At 42.1% G+C, this 12,453-nt stretch overlaps 1 long non-coding RNA gene across 1 annotated transcript; it reads left to right on the top strand.

The window, feature by feature from the left end:
- The first annotated feature begins 10,780 nt into the window (after nucleotides 1–10,780).
- Nucleotides 10,781–12,239, top strand: LOC138594051 (uncharacterized). The gene is made up of 4 exons (XR_011308351.1): nucleotides 10,781–10,836; nucleotides 10,971–11,005; nucleotides 11,496–11,552; nucleotides 11,707–12,239. It is a non-coding gene; the product is annotated as an uncharacterized lncRNA (long non-coding RNA).
- Nucleotides 12,240–12,453: the final 214 nt, after the last annotated feature.

Consider the following 12,453-nt stretch of genomic DNA (forward strand, 5'->3'; position numbering starts at 1 on the left):
CACAATCTTGTCGATAAACTTGAACAAATGAAGTAATTCTTACACATAACTGTAGTTATAGAATATTAAACTTCTTAACATTCATATTTCATAAAATTAATGAATAGGCGAAACTTAATCATCATTTTAAATGTATTACTGAGAGACTTCCTATCTTCCAGAATGGAAACAGAGTTGTGACCTAAAATGGCTGGCGTTCTAATCGCCAGCCTGGGAAGCTAACGACCAGCCTATCCAGTTACCGATCCATTGGGTTGCTAGCTTCGGCGTGCTAGTCGCCAGCCTGGGAAGCTAACGACCAGCCTAGCCAGTAGCTGATCCAATGGGTTGCTATGTTAGACGCATGACTTGCTGCCCTGGTCGGCAGCTTCTTATTTACCACTGCCGGCCTCTCAGTTACCTGCGCTGGCTTATCATTGGCCAGATCAGTAGCTGGCTTCGGCAAGTATATTGTCAGGCACAGAGTAAGGATTCAACTGCGGAGACAGGTGATAGTTCCAAAAAACGTGGTCTTTATTCAAGCAAGGTCCGGTACACAGAAGTCAAAAAGCTAAGGCAAGGTAACAGAGATCCGACAGGAACAGGAACGAGGACAGAAAAAGCTGGTCAAAACACGAGGGTCTAGGATAATCTAATAAAGAGAGCTGGATGTATCGACTGCAAAGGCTAGTGATAATCTGGCAGGGAAGTGAGGGAACACCAGGGTTTAAGAAGGAAAAGGGAGTGAACGTAACAAGACACAGGTGCAACACATTAGGGAGGGACCCGGTGATCAACGGTGAGGGAGACAGCTTGACAGGAACTGAAAAAGAGGAGAGACAAGGGTTAACAAAATAAAACAGGAAATGCCGAAATAATAAATTAACTGACAGTATTCTGACAGTACCTCCTCCTCAAAGGCTGGCTCCTGACGGCCCAGGATCTTCAGGGTGCTGACGGTGATAGTCCTCAATGAGAGTGGGGTCCACGATGTTAGAGGAGGAGACCCAAGACCAACGCCTGGGCTGAGGGAACATCAGGTTCAAGAGCCGGAAACGTCGGGGGCTGATAAGCATAAACACACTGGAAAGGAGTCATGTCTGTCGAACGGAAGGCAGAGAATTATGGGCATATTCAATCCATACCAGTCTGTCAGCCCATGTAGAGGGATTGTGAGAGGTCAGACAACGTAGTCCAGGGAGGGGAATGAAATGAGCCATCTTAGAAAATCAATCAACTACTGTGAGAATAGGAGTGTTTCCCCGGGACGGGGGCAAACCTTTCACAAAGTCCATGGCGATGTCAGACCAGGGGCGATGTGGGACAGGCAGGGGCTGGAGCAAACCGGAGGGAGGTCTCCGAGAGGTCTCATTACGAGCGCAGACAGGGCAGGCATCAATAAACTCCTGTACCTCCTTCCTCAAGTTAGGCCACCAGAACCTCTGGCCGATGACGAACGAGGTTCGCCTGGTACCTGGATGACAGGAGAAATCAGAGGAATGGCCTCAGTCTATTACCTGTCCTCTGAGTGTCGGGGGGACGAAGAGGCGATTGGGGGGCAGACCAGCAGGTGTAGGCCCATTAGCTGAGGCTCTCTTTACAGCATCTTCAATAGACCAGGTCACTGCTCCCAGGAAGCAGGAAGCCGGGCAGAACGGGAGTTACATTCTTAATCTGAGAGGAACTGGCGGGAGAGGGCATCGGGTTTCCCATTCTTGGATCCTGGGCGATAGGACAAAGTAAACGTAAATCTGGTAAAAAACAGAGCTCGTTCAGTCTTTTGGCACTTCGCAGATACTCCAGATTCTTATGGTCAGTCCACACAAGAAAAGGTTGTTCGGCCCCCTCCAGCCAGTGCCTCCACTCCTCCAGCGCTGTCTTCATAGCCAACAGCTCACAATCTCCAAGTCCATAGTTCCTTTCTGCGGATGACAGCTTCTTGGAGAGGAAGGCACAAGGATGTAATTTGTCATCTTTTCCTTACCTCTGTGACAGGACTGCCCCAACGCTGGTGTCTGAGGCGTCGACCTCCACCACAAATTGATGTTTGGGGTCGGGCATAACTAGGATAGGCGCCGAGGTGAAGGCTGCCTTGAGCCTCTGGAATGACCGTTCAGCAGCCTCTGACCAGGAGAACGAGACCTTAGAGGAGGTTAGAGAGTGGAGAGGGGAGGCCACAGAGCTAAAATTTCTAATGAATTTTCTATAGAAATTAGCAAAACCAAGGAACCTCTGCACATCTTTCCTGCAGGCTGGTGCCGGCCACTCTGACACAGCCCTGACCTTGTCAGGATCCATACTCGCCCCTCAGACACTATCAACCCCAGGAAGGAGACTGTGGTCACGTGGAAGTCACACTTTTCAGCCTTGACGTAGAGCTGGTGAGCCAGCAGTCTCTGCAGCACTTGCCGCACATGGTTGATGTGGGTTTCATCATTGGGTGAGAAGATCAGGATATCATCTAAATAGACGAAAACGAACAGACCAGACTCTCAGACCATCGTTGACAAATGACTGAAAAACTGCAGGGGCATTAGTTAAACCAAAGGGCATTACTAAATACTCATTGTGGCCACTGGGGGTGTTGAACGCCGTCTTCCACTCATCGCCCTCTCTGATGCGGACCAGATGATAGGCGTTACGTAGGTCCAGTTTGGTGAAAACTTTAGCCTCCTGGAGGAGCTCGAAACCAGACGAGTTAAGTGGCAGGGGATTGCGATTTTTCACAGTAATGTCATTAAGACCTCTGTAATCAACACAGGGGCGGAGTGTCTTGTCTTTCTCTTCCACGAAGAAAACACCAGCTCCAGCTGGGGATGAGGAGGGCCGAATAATACCAGAATCTAGGGCAGACTCAATATATTTGTCCATCGCCTTAATTCCCGGGCCCGAAAGGGGAAAGAGATGCCCCATAAGGGCGATGTGGACGCAGAGACAGGGCTTTAAATCATACTAAAAACTTCCTTTAAATCATGGTAACACACGGGAATCTTGTCCAAATCAATGTTTTCTCCCTCCAGGTTTCCCGCAGGCTGAAGTAACTTACAGTGCTGTTAGGCATGTGAGACACACTTTCAACAAGGTAACTAAACACAGTTATATCAAGATATGTGTCAGTCTGTTCTGTCCCTCTGCAGAACACTGTGCCTTTACAGAAGGATATCTAATATCTCTGTTGTGTTTAAATGAGCCACATATTCATTCATATTACAACAACTTGTTTTGTTCTCCAACAGGATCAAGCTCAACATGAGGACGTGATATACAGCACATTAGCTAAGCATTAAACGTGTGCACTGTATGTATTACATCACTGTGATTGTGTCTACATGTGACAAATGAACGTGATGGATTGAATGTAACTCTTGTTACTTTCTGCTGCATGTCTTTCCATTCTTCATTCTTTGTCGTCTTGTTTCTTCACATTGTTTTGATGTTTTTACACCTTTACAACCGTCGCACACGCAGATAACTCGCACAAATGAGAGAGGTGTGAACAGAAACAGTTTTAGACAGGAGAGCTGACATGAGCAGAAAGTGACTTTGAAGCATCCTCAGAGAGTACTAACTAACCAAAGTATTCAATGACTGGGAGAGGACAGAGAGCAGCGGTGATGTTAGTCTTCATTTTATTGATATTACAGTAAATCATTGTGTTGTTTTTCACTCCCACACTCACAGAAACAAGACCTTTAAACACTTTAACAACTTGTCAAAGAATAAATCACACTTCTGTCTTTGCATATAAAAACAGCACAGTGTGAAAAGGTTTCCTCAGAACACTCACGCCTGCCCCAGGTTCATTTCCTGCAGCCAGCAGTCATCAGGCTTAGTCAGGCCACTCGTGCCCAGTGACACAGAGTGGAGCCCTACATTAGAGGATGTTTACCTTGTTTATGTTATCAGTTTATATTAATTTGCTTTAACTGCTCACTTTGAAATATTGTCATTCAATGTTTAAATTGTTGTTGCTGCAGTCAGTAAATCCACCAGTTCTTCTTACAGACTTCTTCCTCCTGAGTCATTCTTCCAACCAACATCTTTTTAATCCCCACCAGTGCCAAACAGCCACACTTCAATCTCTTTTTATATAGAATTAATATTAGTAATGCTACACAGAGTTCATGCTGGGTCCTGCAAGTTGGCCCCTTTTGCATGATGAATGAATAACTTACTTGTGGTGATGTTATCTACACCTTACACACATATAGACGTTTAAGTTACAAATGAAAGCATAACAGAGTGTGTTACTTTAATAGCTGACTATTGTAATATTGTTTTTTCAGTTAGGCACTGTCTCTTTTGCATTAAACCATACATTTTATATTTTCACTTCTATTCAAGTTGTTGTTTGCATTTTGTATTATTTGTATTGTACTGTATTTTTTGGAGTTATCTGGCACTGTAATTTCCTTTGGAATTAATAAAGTTTTATCTTCTCTTATTTTAAATAAATCATTTTAAACAAGTGAAACTAAAACATGCAGGAGGCTTTAATGTTGTCATGAACTAATGACTTACCATTAGTACTATACTAATCTACATCTACTTCTTATAAAGCCAATACAAGTAAAGTACACCAGAGGGAGTAAAACACATGAAGCTTGACCTGTGAAATCAGCCAACTTGACACTTAAAGGAGACTTCAGTTAATGTTATCATTAAATAACTCACCTCTGGTTCAGTCATCTAAACCTGACTTTAAAACTCAAAGAACAACAGAGTTAGTAGAAATGTCATCTTTGAATCATTTAAGAACTAACATTCAATATTAAACAGATAAACAGGTATAATATGTAAACTCATTGAGACAGCTGCATACATTACCTTCTTTGCCTGTAAAGAAATGATTTTCATTCTTATCATTTTCCTCAGATTGTTGAATGAGAGTAGCTCCTGTGATCCAGTGGTTCCTCCAGTGATGGCAGGGAGATCTACAGTATTGAGGCCAGAGGGCACAAGGAAACGTTCCAGTGTATTCTGGGTCCTATCCAACAATTGATCCTTGTCATGGGTTTCCAAGTCGCCTCAGGGAGGGCACTGAGATATCCAGTGATTTGAGGAGCTGTTGCTCAGATGTAAAAGCAGGTCGTTCACTAATCTGTGTTCACTAATCACTAAAAAAGTGTCCTCGGGCAAGATACTGAACCCACATAGAAGGCATAATGTCTTCAAACACATAGGCTATGCCTTCAGGGTGAGTGTATCTTATCTTATCTTAATTATTTTAAATCAAAAGCCTCCAGATAAAAACAGGCCATGGTGCAAGACGCTACCTCAGGTGTCTTCAACCTCGCAAGACGCAAAGGCTACCTTGGGCGTTACCAGCCCTGCCAGACGCAAAGGCTAAAGTTACAAAGGAGCCAACAGTTATTAATGAACCCTGGTGCAAGACGCTACCAAGGGCGTTCAAACCCTACCAGACGTGAAGGCTTCCTGGGGCAGGCTGGAGCCTGAGGTTGAGGGAGATGAGGTCCTGGAGCTCTCTTCCCGGTGCCTGTCTCCAAAGGAGCTGAGTCATGAAGTGGAGGGAGCTGACTCCTCAGAGATTTCCTCAAAGTGAAACCTCGGCCACGTCATACTTACCTGTTTCCCTGGGATTGGCTTCCCTGCGTCTCTTTGCCGCTGACCTGAGGCCTGATACCGAAGGAGCAGACTCTTCAGAACTTTCAGACATTCGTTAGCAGTAATGGCGGCCGTGTTGTGTTCAGGTGTGACGTCAGTAAGTCATGATAGTGTGACAGTAAAGAATCATTGACTTTTTTCTCACACATAATGTCAACCTTTGCTCTGAACAGAACAGATCAAAGACAGAGTTAAATGTTGTTTGTCTGATGATCATTTCCTCCTCTTCACCATCTTCATTCAATCATTAAAATAAACCCTGTTAGTTTAGTGGATGTGTTCTGTGTCACTGACTGCTGTGACTGATGTCATTGCTCCTCTCCTCCAGGAGGAGGCGCCGTAGGACAAACAAACAGCTGCTTTGTGCAGATTTTCATGGAAACAAGAAGCTAAGTGAGCAGTGCTGAAGCTGTTGTAACATGTAGACACGTTGTTGTTGAGAGTGTGTGTTTGTTTGCCAGTATGCAGAGTGTAAAAAGACCGGGTCCCGCTGTATTACTCAGGCTGCACTACAGCGTCTATTCACAGGCGCGAGCCCACTACTGAGCGGCACGGGGGCTTTGACCTGCTCCGTTTCCGACCTGGGCCGGTGCACCCCTCCTTAGACGACCTGGTGGTCCCGGGCTCCCCCAGGAGCACCATATCGATACCGAACTTAGTGCGGACACCCGATCGACATAGTCCGCTGCAGCTCAGAGCTCCTGAGCTCAAACGATCCTCCAGCCTCAGCCTCCCGGTAGCTTGGATTACAGGCGCGCGCCACCGCACCCAGCGAGAGATCCCCTCATTCATAGAGGGTTTGGGGTTTGGAAGACGTGACGTCATCACAAAGTATGCTCAGGATGCAGCTGCAGTGCTGAAGGCTGGTCTGTAGCTTTCTGTACAACCTCCCTGTAACTTCCTCATGTATAAAACATGTTTTTAAATAAATAAAAAGATGTAATTATCTTTATCAAATGTGCTGCTGTTTGTTTGCATTTAGACGGAGAAAACGTCATCCGTCTTAATATATGTTGGAATATGTTGGCAAGCAATGTTTATTTAGCACCTTTCTCAGACACCAGTCCCAAAGTGCTTCACAGTCAAATAACAGAAGGCAAATAAACAATTAAATAAACAAAATAAAAACAAATAAGAACTTTACAGATTTGTAGGTTTGAAGCTGAAGATACAAAAGTTGATTTCCTCATGGTGAAAATGTTGCTGTGTCTGTGTGCTGTATTTATTTAAAGCAGCAGTCTTAAGTTACGCGCCTGTGAATAGATTACATAATTTACACAGAATTACATACAAAGTTTAGGTTAAAGACAAATTAATTTCTGAAATTTGAAACTCTGGCTTTGAGATTCTGTCAACCTGAGCTCAAAACAGAGACAGAGTTAAATGTTCTGTATGTCTGAAGATCATTCCTGAAGGATTTTCTCCTTTTTATCAACTTCGTTAAAGCACTAAAATAAAACCCTGCAATATCAGATGACAGTGACCTACGTGACCTACGTGACCTACGTGACTGGTCAACACCACTCAGACTACAAACGTGCTACCAACATAAACCACAACACTTCCTGTGCTAGAACCACCTACAGATTCTACTAACCTCCTCTCACCACAGACCTCTGCGCTGCTCTTTGTTTCCTTTTGTTAGTTGTGAATACTTTGTCTCCGTCTCAGAGCCGGACTGTGCATCATAATATGTTGATGAATGAACAAAACTGATTTGACTTCACGGAGTGAGTCTTTGTTGTTCTTGTTCAGGTGAATGTCTGTTGGTGTCTCAGTTCTATGAAACAAATACGATTTACGGTGCAATAGTTGATGTCACAGTTACGTTGACCTTTGACCTTTTAAATACGAAACGTCATCATTTTATCCTTTTAGATATTTGTGTGAATTTTTGTCATAGTTAGCGTTTGAATTGTTGTGTGTTGACCAAAAATGTGTAGTGAAGTCACAGTGACCTTTGACCTTTGATCACCACATTCTAATCAGATCAACAAGTTTGTCCAAGTGTACATTTGTGTCAGATCTGAAGAAGGGCTTCCTCAGATATCGTGTTCATGAGAAGTGGACGAACCAACAGAGAGCACAAAGACTGAACAGAAACACTGTTAGAGTTCTCATGTAGCTGCAGGACTAAACTGTTCACCTCCATGGCTGATATCTACTATTTGTATCAGATACAACACATATTAATGAGACAAGCCATCCTTATATTTTATATGAAAGTATTCCAGCCATGAACAGACTGCAAGTCGAGCACGTCATCACAAATACATTGTTTAGTTTTATAAATGATTCCACTTGAATTCATTTGAATTAAATTCTTGTTTTAATGTTATTTTATTGTTTTATCAAATGAACCCTCATGATCAATATTATCTCATATATCTTATATTGTAAATGTTTGACATCAAAATTGTATAATAATCTATTTTTGTTCAAACACTAGAGCCAGCAGAGCACATGTCTCATCAACACATATAACTGTTGTAACTCTTAAGTGTTTTAAAATCTCTTAATGTTGTAAAAAAAAAGATGTCTCATGTTGTGCTGTCTGCTGTTTTCTTGTCTCATGTTTTCATTTTGAGGTTTTTCACCGTCTCTCCTCAGCTCTCTGACAAGCTGCACATTTTGACCACAAGTAAAAAGCTTGCAGACACGTGCAGCTCTGCAAGACACATCGAGACTAAAGTAATGTCATGTTGGAAAAAATGTTTTTCAAGTAGGCCTACTGAAAGCACATGAAGTCCTTCACATCAGCACATTAATGCGAATAATTAGTAAAGATATAAACTATGGCTCAATAACAACTAAAAAAAACTAATAATTAGTAACATGCCTTAACAATAAATATTTTAGTTCTTCAGAAGTAAATGTTCTAGATATAACTTCAGCTCTACAGGAAGAACCCTGTGGGCAACCTTTATATAGTGTAGGGGGAGGAGAGGTGTTAACATAGGCGGTATGAACAGTCTTTGGTTGTTAACCACTGAAATGACCTATGTAGTTATAGCAGGAAGTATAAAATCATTCTCACGGTGAGATGGTCGCTGTTGTTTCCTCTCTGCTCTCTCATCAACATGGCCGCTCATCTCAGCGCTCTTCTCATCCTTACTGGACTCACAGGTCGGTCACCTGGATTATTCTATCATTTGTATTTTCTGGTGATGTCAGAAGATGATGGGACTATAATTTCAACTTTTTATGGTCAATTTGTTTGTTGCAGGAATTCACAGCTTAACTACAGTCAGTAAAGTGTCAGTGAAGAGAGGAGGCTCCGTCTCTGTCCCGTGTCTCTATGAGTCTAAGTACACAACTCATGTGAAATACTTGTGTGAAGGAATGAATTGGGGTACCTGCTCCTACACAGTTAAAACTAATGAACAAGGTGGTTCAGGAAGGTTTTTAATCTCTGATGACAAACAGCAAAGAATCTTCACTGTGACCATTAGTGACCTGTCTGTTGGGTCTTATTACTGGTGTGCTGTGGATATAAATGATGGGCCAGACATCAGGACGCCATTTCTGCTGTCCACAGGTAAGAAGCCTTAGAAGGGACTTCCTGTATGTTTTAACCTGTTTTACATATCTCTGGGTTTAAATCACTTATACAGATATTTTTAGGATCAAAGTATGTCCAGTGAAAATGCTTGTTTTTGCCCCTCACAGGCTCAGATTGTTATCTGATTGTTAACTGGCTGACAACATAAAGAAAGGATTGTTACACAAATAGACCTTTTTATGAAGGTAAGATCCTTTTTAACCAGAAAGAGCTGTGAGCTACATTGCTATCTTCTAATCCACCAGACTCCATTGACAAAAACAGTATGTTTTCCTCACAGAACACAGGAGTTCCTGGTCTCCTGCTGCCTCAATCAGGTAGTTTGTTTGAGTTATGTGTTGGATTCAAACCTTTAACACACCAAAGTCACACAACGATACAAATTAAGTAACCGGTTGATGCAGCAGTGGATCAGCAACTCCTGTGTTCTTTGGAGTTAAATTACTGTTTTTGTCAATGGAGTCTGGTGGCTTTGAAGTGGGCGATTTACAGGTTGTTTCTTGTTTAAAAAAGCATCTTTCTGTTGTAAAAAAAGTCTTTCTCTGTAGCAAACCTGTTTGTAATGTTGTCAGACACTTAGAATAACAATTTGATCCCATCAGTACTCTTATTATCATCAGTCAATAATATTTGAAATAAATGTAAATGAAGTCATTTATCTACCACATGTACTCTTTGCAGAAAGTACTGATCAAACAGCTGAACACAACATTGTAGAAAATGCTGTTTGTTGTCCCTCAAGGTCGGCCCCAGCTCTCTGTGGATCGTCAGGAGGTTACAGGATTTATTGGAGAAGATGTTACCGTCCATTGTCACTATAGTGTTGATGGAGAAAGTCGGTGGTGCAGGCTGGGAGGGTCCTGTGTGAAGGAGCCGTCTGGATCAATAGATGGAACAACAGTGACCATTAAAGTGGTCAAAGTCTCCAAAGTTTTCTCTGTGACTCTGAGTGGACTGAGGACACAGAGCAGCGGCTGGTACTTCTGTGATAAAGGAGGCCTACAGATGCCAGTGCATGTAACTGTTCAAGAGAGACTCAGCAACAGTAAGTACCATAATACTGACCAACAGTACAGACGAGCACAAGGTTATAAAATGTGCAGTTATAATTTGCAACATTTGCAAAGCGTTGCATTTGATACAGATGTGATATTAGTATACATATTTGTGATATGATTCTGTTAATCATTCTGTTGTTTCTCTCAGCCGCACTCGCAGCAACAAGAGGTTCAAACACCTTTGAAAGCATTCATCAACCTGTCAATCACACGTCTGTGTTTGAGTATGAAGAACACACCACAGTTCAGGCTGTGTCGCACAGGTCAGTTACATTTGCAGTCAATACACTATTTAGTAGACTGTGGCTGATTTAGGGGCCAATGAATCAGTCACAGATTTGTAGTGAAGTCTCAATACATGCATTTTAACATGAAGCTGCCTTTATTAATCATGAATAACGTCTAAACTGTATAAAATGGTGCAGCAGTATATTTCTTGATCACAACATAGTTCTACTTGAAGGACACTGATCTGTTAATGATTTTCATCGTGTCTTTATAATTTATTCTACAGTGTTTCCTTCCACCTGAAGAGTCTCTCCGTCCGTCTGAGCGTGTTGATCCTCGTTGTGCTGGTCGGCTTGTTCGTATGGTTTATTTTCAAAAGACGAAGTAAGTCTGTGCTGATCTTAATAAATCCAACTCATGTTGTTTCTAACTATTTCTCTTTAAAACTGTAGACATGTGTCGCACAGTCATTGCACAATGAGAGACAGTAACAGGAGTTTTGATTGTTCCACTTTCAGAGCGGACCACAGCCCAAACATCAGCTGCAACACCAGTAAGATATTCTGATTCATCTCCACAGTGTTTATAATGAGAGAAAACGTCTCTTTGCAGAACGACTGTAGATGGTACAATATTGAGGATGTGCCTGTGAGCTTAAAGCTCAAAGTCAGTTTCACTTTAAGAATATTTTGACATGTTTTCTTCCTGGTGTTTCTTCCACGTGGAGAGTCAGATGAAAAGATTGAATCTATACTCAAATCAGTCAGTTAAATATAAAGCTACAGCCAGCACAGGGTGAGCTAAGCTTAACATAAAGACCTAATCAGCTGCAGGCTGTATAGCTTCATATTAAAAGACAGACAAGACAGTGATATATATCAGTTTCAAAGAAAGCAAGTCAAAATATTTGTGTGTAATTATTCCTAAATGAGGGAAGTATATAAGATTGCTTATGGTTACTATTTTTAAAATGATGTAATGGACAGGTTATATCATCTTGTTCAGACTTTGTGTAAATTACATTTAGTTTTGTCCTTTAACAGCCAGAAGAGGAAGTAACTTACAGTAATGTGGAGACAATGAGAGAGACTTCAGGCCAGGTAACTGTCAACTACTGAAACTGTCATTTGTATTTCACAATACTAGTACATCAAAATAAATATAGAAACACTTTACATGTTTTATTTAGAACTGAAGAACTGCACAGAATAAAACTGTGTCTTTCTGTGTGTGTGTCTCTCCCTCCATACCCAGAGGTCATATGCTGAAAGTGATGTGGATGGGATGTAACGCTCTGTGCTCACCAGAACAAACAGAAGAAAATGGGAGATTGAAGAGACGCTGGTTACACTGGTTCATTTTTCATTTCTGGTCATGGTGATGGTTTACTTTTTTCTCCAGTGAGATGTTGTGCTTTCTGCTGTTGTTGTTTGTGCAGTCGTTGCTATGGTAACGCCATCTAGAGTGTTAATTATAAGATTTACATGCTAAGATCAGTAAGCTGCCTTTATCAGTTAAAAGTCCAGTGCCACAGCTGATGAGCTCAGAATCATCTGCCGGGTTTCTGCGTGCCAGGCCACACACGTTTGATTTGTTCAATTGACTTGATCCGCCATCTTGAAGACACACGGGGCGCGACCACCTTCATGGTAGCTCCGCCATCTTGTCCTCTCTCTCTCTGCACCCCCCACTCACACACACACACACACACACACACACACACACACACACACACACAAACGCACGCAGACACGTGTGGGCCTCTGCTTTGTGCATTGTAAATAGCTGCTGGTATTTAGGTTTGATAGTTATTTGTTTGGTTAAGTGTCATCAACTTTGATTGGTGCTGCTTGTTAAATAAATTCTATTTATAACTTAAAGAGAAGTTGTTTGTAATTACTTGTGTATTCACATTGTGGTTATAGCTGGTTGCGAAGGTCAGTGCTCGGATTCATACCTTCCCTTTTTCACTTTTAATTGAAAATATTGATATTTCATAAC

Source organism: Semicossyphus pulcher, unplaced genomic scaffold (genome assembly GCF_022749685.1).
Source record: "Semicossyphus pulcher isolate SPU_LCO1_2020_fin unplaced genomic scaffold, fSemPul1.0.p SCAF_16, whole genome shotgun sequence".
In the NCBI taxonomy this organism is placed as follows: domain Eukaryota; kingdom Metazoa; phylum Chordata; class Actinopteri; order Labriformes; family Labridae; genus Semicossyphus; species Semicossyphus pulcher.